General features: G+C 34.4%; 1 long non-coding RNA gene across 1 annotated transcript; it reads right to left on the bottom strand.

The window, feature by feature from the left end:
- Positions 1–388: 388 nt before the first annotated feature.
- LOC144422246 (uncharacterized) lies at positions 389–2,344 on the bottom strand. The gene is made up of 3 exons (XR_013475235.1): positions 2,014–2,344; positions 1,693–1,779; positions 389–1,613 (listed from the first exon to the last, which is right to left on the bottom strand). It is a non-coding gene; the product is annotated as an uncharacterized LOC144422246 (long non-coding RNA).
- Between the last annotated feature and the right edge of the window lie 3,364 nt (positions 2,345–5,708).

Below are 5,708 nucleotides of genomic sequence, written 5' to 3'. Positions count from 1 at the left end.
GAATATTAATAGAAAAGTAACAATTTTAACATTTCATTTGGGGCTCCGTGAATAAAAGTTAATCTTTTCAAGGGCTCCGCAACACCAAAAGTTTGAGAACCCCTGCACTAGATAAAAGTTTGGCCAACTTGATATAGACTCGATTGGCTGATTCTCCTGCCATTTATTATAATTTGAAGAATCACCTGCAAAGTGTTTGATCTGAAATGTAATACAATGTCAATGATCGTGAATATTACCTGAGGTTTTATTTTATGTCATGCGATAATCGCTTGCGGAAAGTCTCCATAAAGCAGCCAGTTGGGGACGGAGCAAGTGCTGAATGATGGGATTTCACGTTTGACTTGACTTAGGCTCTAACACAGTGGTTCCCAACTGGTGGGTAATATCCACTTGCAGGGAATTGAGGGGTTTCGAGTGGGGTACAGACAAACTCGTGAAGAATTACACACAGTTAACACAATGAATGAATATTATCATACATGAAAATTATAGTATATGACACTAAGCGAAGAAAATGCCCATGGTGCTGCATACAAGCACTCACGATCTTGGAGTAACTTCTTTGTAAACGTGTTGTTGCGCAGATGTATTTATTTACAACATCGTGCTGGGCATTTAATCAAAGCAGTGCATCGCCATCGCAACTTTTTCATATTACCACAAACTTTTTAGGCGCTGTTGCTTCGAAACAAAAGCTACGAACTGACTGGGAGGCTTGATTTCGACCCCAAAATTAAGCAAATTTTAACCAAACTTATTGGAGGCTTTATTCTGTGGGAAATCAAGACCCTATCCTAATCGGAAGTGGGTATTTCAAAAAAAGGTTGGGAACCACTGCTTTAACACCTTTCAACTGGGTTAAACCGCGCCGCATAGGGGAATCTTGTGCTGTTTGGTAAACTACTTAATCGCATCTCGATTTCGAGATGTCTACAAGAACCTATCAAGTCCGGATGACTTTTTGAAACAATTTCTATAACATTTCCTACACAATTATTTAACTATAATTAACTTTTATTTGGCAAATCTCTCCTTATTGGAAGAAGGTATATAATATTTGTATCACGTGGGTTCGGTTGAATGAGGACTAACTTACTCGAATGCAAAAACCATAATATTTCTTTTGTTAGGATGAGATTAATACGTACTCCCGTAGTATGTGTACCAGATTAGGGTTATTTTATTCCCATTTTCCATATTTCAGTTCTGTTACGAGTTCGGGGACTGTTTGTGATAGCCAAGTGAATATACACCCTGCCCATAGGCTTCCGTCTCTTTACACAACTTGATGTAAAGTGGGCGAACAAAATTAGTTACCTCCATATTAGTACACATACTTCTGGAGCGCCGATTGATCAATACAGATATAAAGAAAATATAAATTCCAACCATTTCATCAATTGGACTTTTAATCCAAACTGATGTAGAAATCCAGTCATCCGGTATTTTCAAGCGAATATTTTTTACAACGCTGTTGTAAGTAATTTCGTCGGGTATTTGAGCGACGCTTGAATTTTTATCCTGGCAAATCGATACCGCTCGAGAATATGGTACTGTTTCCAAGTAAACCACTGTGATGTAGCAACGTCTTTCAATGAGCAAATCACATTCTGTATTATAAGGAAAATACAACATCATTGTGGAAAAGGAAAAGAGGATGTCATTTATTAGAATTAAAAAATAGATTACCTCCTATTTCCGTGTCAGAAAATAATGTTTTTCGGTAATTTTCCATTGTCAAGTTTCGTAGCAATTTCATAGTAATGGTTTGAATTTCTGAAAATGGAAATACATTTATTTTATTCAATGCTATGCTGACACTCCTAACTTCAGCTCTTTTAAGAATTATATTTAGTTTTGATGTCATTATTTCCAAAATGATTGGTTAATTTATAACAAAAGTTTATATAACTAACAAGAGGGCTATGCTCAAATATATGCCCACGAGGTCCATAACGAAATGTGTTTTAACATCATTTCCCCGAAAATCATACGGTTTTCATGTCCTACCTGTCCCATGGTAAATACAAATGTGTGCTGTCCCATCCCATGTACAAGCCTGACTATTCGAATACAAGGCTAAACGAAAACGATACCCGATAGCATCGAACAATAGTCAGTCGCATGCTTACTATCTGGCTGGAGAGAATCAATGTTCATCTAATCAGGGGTTTGATCTAATAATCTCTCGGTTGTCTCATTCAAAATGATTGTATTTACTTCCATCTTTTATGCATAAACTATACAAATACAGACATTGATAAATTGACAATGGGCGAGCTGAAAGATCATTCCCAACATGCTTTATCACCCAAGGGGCGGGATACTAAAGGCCTATAAAACCATGAACTATAAAATAAAAATAAATGAATCATTCACAACTGTAGTAAAAGATTTGGATAGATACGCAGAGATAGATTTTTGTTATTCAAGCGAGTAACTGTACGAACGAGTAGTCGGTCAATCAGACAGTCCGGAATATTAAGCGAACATAGCTGCAATAAAATATGGCGGGATTTAACTGTACTGTACAAATTACGATGGTGATAACAAAATGGCGGTGATGGTTTTGAGCTCAACTCAAATTTAATCCAACTGTTAAATCTGAGGTTGAAGCATTTGACTAATCTACAGCAATCTCTATGGATTTGTGAGATATGTATATTTATAGGTATTTTGTAATAAATATTTCATTTTTTCATATTTCATCAAACAAATTTAAATTTATCATGCTGGGACGTGGTGACAATAAATTCCACACAATGGCGCCTACGAAATGACCCGCATATTATGCAAGACTCTATTGTTCCCATTTCTTTTGTCGCATACAATTTATGATTATCAACTCGAGTGTAAACAAAGAATCTATACACATGTCATTCATTGTTTACCTTTTTAGAACCTAATCTTTTTGTGTCCGTGGTCTCACCCAACGTTGGTTTTTGGCAAGTTCATGTCTCTAACAAATTTTTACTTGTTTTGTACAATCTATTGTAAAAACACACAAAAATGCGATTTATACCCTATTCCTATCCCTTCACACCAGAACCTGGGACATGAACGTGTCATAAACTAACTATTGTACATATCGTCGTGGTCCCGTACCTCTTTGTCCTGTGAATTGTACAAGAGTTTTATTTGTATATTTCATGTCCGTTACTATAACGCAGCAGTTCTAAACTGCAGTTATACTTGTTGGGGTTCACGTCGCACATGTGTGTCCTAGGCCAGTAAGGTCTTGAACATGTATCTCGTCTTTGTTATACCGTTTAATTATTATGCAGATACTGTTAAATAAACATACCTACATACATAGCATCAGCAATGATTTACCAAACGTCTTCTAGAGTTGTAAATATTAAAAACAGTTGTATTTGCGGAAAACTACTTTTATTGCATTACCTGTGCGAGAAGATGATATGTTGCATAAAAAGCTTAGAAAATATATTAATAACATAAAATAAAAAAAGTCGATACCACTTACCATTTGTGACAATATTTTTTCCAATATGAATGACCGAAAAATTATTGAAAACTAGATTCATAAAATATCAAACATATATAAGTTATGTTTCTTCATTTCAACACTACACGTTTATATCCTTTAAATTTTTTAAAATGTATAATAAATAATGTATATAAAATAGTTTTCTAAACTGCAAAAAAGATTAAGCATGCCCATTTTGAGTTTGTAAGAAACAAGTGGAAGCACTTTGTTCGATCATCGTAATGTCATGCGCAAACACAATATTTTAAACGGTATCATTTACCCACAATGTTGCATACAAACAGCATGTAAGCTATTCGTCATAGCTTTTGTCTTTTTGCCTGAATGAAATAGAATTTTCAATAACAGAAAGTAATGAAAATATTTATTTGATTACCAGTTTTTTAATTGTTTACGAAGTAATTATGTTGATATCATCTTACTGGATGAAAATAGATCAATTCTAAATGACAATTCTCCAAATAAATTTATGTTTCTGATTGATTCAAGAGTCTTGCTGCACACTAACACAAATATATTTCTGTAACGTTTCGTCTGACCAAGGTCAGACTTCTTTAGACACTAATTTCAACTCTAACAAGAAAAGCTGCATGCATGTAACTGCTTTTCTTGTTAGAGTTGAACTATGTATGTCTGAAGAAGTCTGACCATGATCAGTCGAAACGTTACAGAAATATATTTGTGTTAGTGTGCAGCAAGACTCTTGAATCACTTAGGATTGTTATCTCTACCCTTGCTACAGCATCCTTGCAATATATGCATACGGATCCACCGGCACAAAAGAATAGAAGAAGGATAAGTAGTTAGTCTCGCAGAAAACCAAATAATCAGCGGAAATATATGTTCTCTTTGATTTTTGCTGTTTACCAACGGATTTACTAGAATTTAAGCGATGTTTTTCGATTTGCGCTGGATATTTCAAACCCCCACAAATGATCTAATAGACCAAGTGTCGGTTTGACTTTTCAATTTGATACGCATGTGACAGTTTAAATATTTTGTGAATATTGGTAACCCAAACTTGCCGCCAATTTCCTCACTACCCGCCTCATCTGTTTAATACATTACGATAGGGCAATATTAATAAATGTTCTAAGCTTCTACTGTCGTCTGTATTCATCTGAGCTAGATTATACAGTTGTAATGACGCCTTAGCAAATATATACTATGAGATTTAATTTAGTCTTCTTTATTCTCATAACACAGTTTCATCGTCTACAAATTGGCCATATAATAAGATTGCATGACGAAAAACAACCCAGTAAACAATTTTACCGAAAACAGAGTTCAACAAAATGTAAATTCCGAAAGTTATATAAAGTAAAGTCATAAAAAAGCATATATATTGTAAAACGAAACCAAAAATACCTGTCGTAGCTTTCTATTACAATTATTTTGAAGCCGAGAAACCCAGGACATTTTACGCGCGACCGAATGCAAAGTTACCACAAATATTTACAAAAGATCTTATAATGTTTTAAAAATATAACGCACCGATTACTGACATAGCATATTGTATTCAATAAGCCCAAAATACATGTCGTTGCCATTCTTACAAGATGTCCATTCTCACAACGTAAACCAACGCGTGATTAAACGTTGCTCAACACCTTATTAACCTATCTTTCGAGTCACAAATAAATCCCCAAAACCTAAGATTTCAAGCTCGCTTCCACAGTGAATTTAAATTTCGGACGAGTATGTATGATTTGTCGAGATGCTATGGTTATTGAGTCACATTCGTCATTTATTCTAGACATGTTCTTGATTTTGTGGCCGCTTGACTGATATTATATATGCCAAAATAATTTTTATAACAGTAATCTTGTTTAAGAGTGTGTATGTGCTTAAGCGAATATTTATTATTATAATTGATCCGTTCATTTCAATACAGCGTTCTACAGAGAAAGATTGTCGCGTTAATGACAGGCCGCGAGGTATCGCTGAAGGACAGGGATTTGTTGGTATAAATCAAGTTTAGTTTACCTGTTTTGTTTAACATGGCTGTATTACATGTTTCTTTTGCATTGAATAGGTTAAAAACTAAATTAAAAATGAATGTAAAAACATCTAAATTTGATTGTCCCACTAGTTGTTATTGAAGTATATCGCCAGTCGCCACTCTAATAACTGAATTGCAAGACAATTTTTGTCGATTTTAAGTTTTTTATAAAATAGTTATTTATTTAACCGCAGT

This window comes from Styela clava, chromosome 4 (genome assembly GCF_964204865.1).
Source record: "Styela clava chromosome 4, kaStyClav1.hap1.2, whole genome shotgun sequence".
NCBI lineage: Eukaryota > Metazoa > Chordata > Ascidiacea > Stolidobranchia > Styelidae > Styela > Styela clava.
The sequence above is the reverse complement of the archived record's forward strand: the minus strand, read 5'-3'. Positions and strand labels throughout refer to the sequence as shown.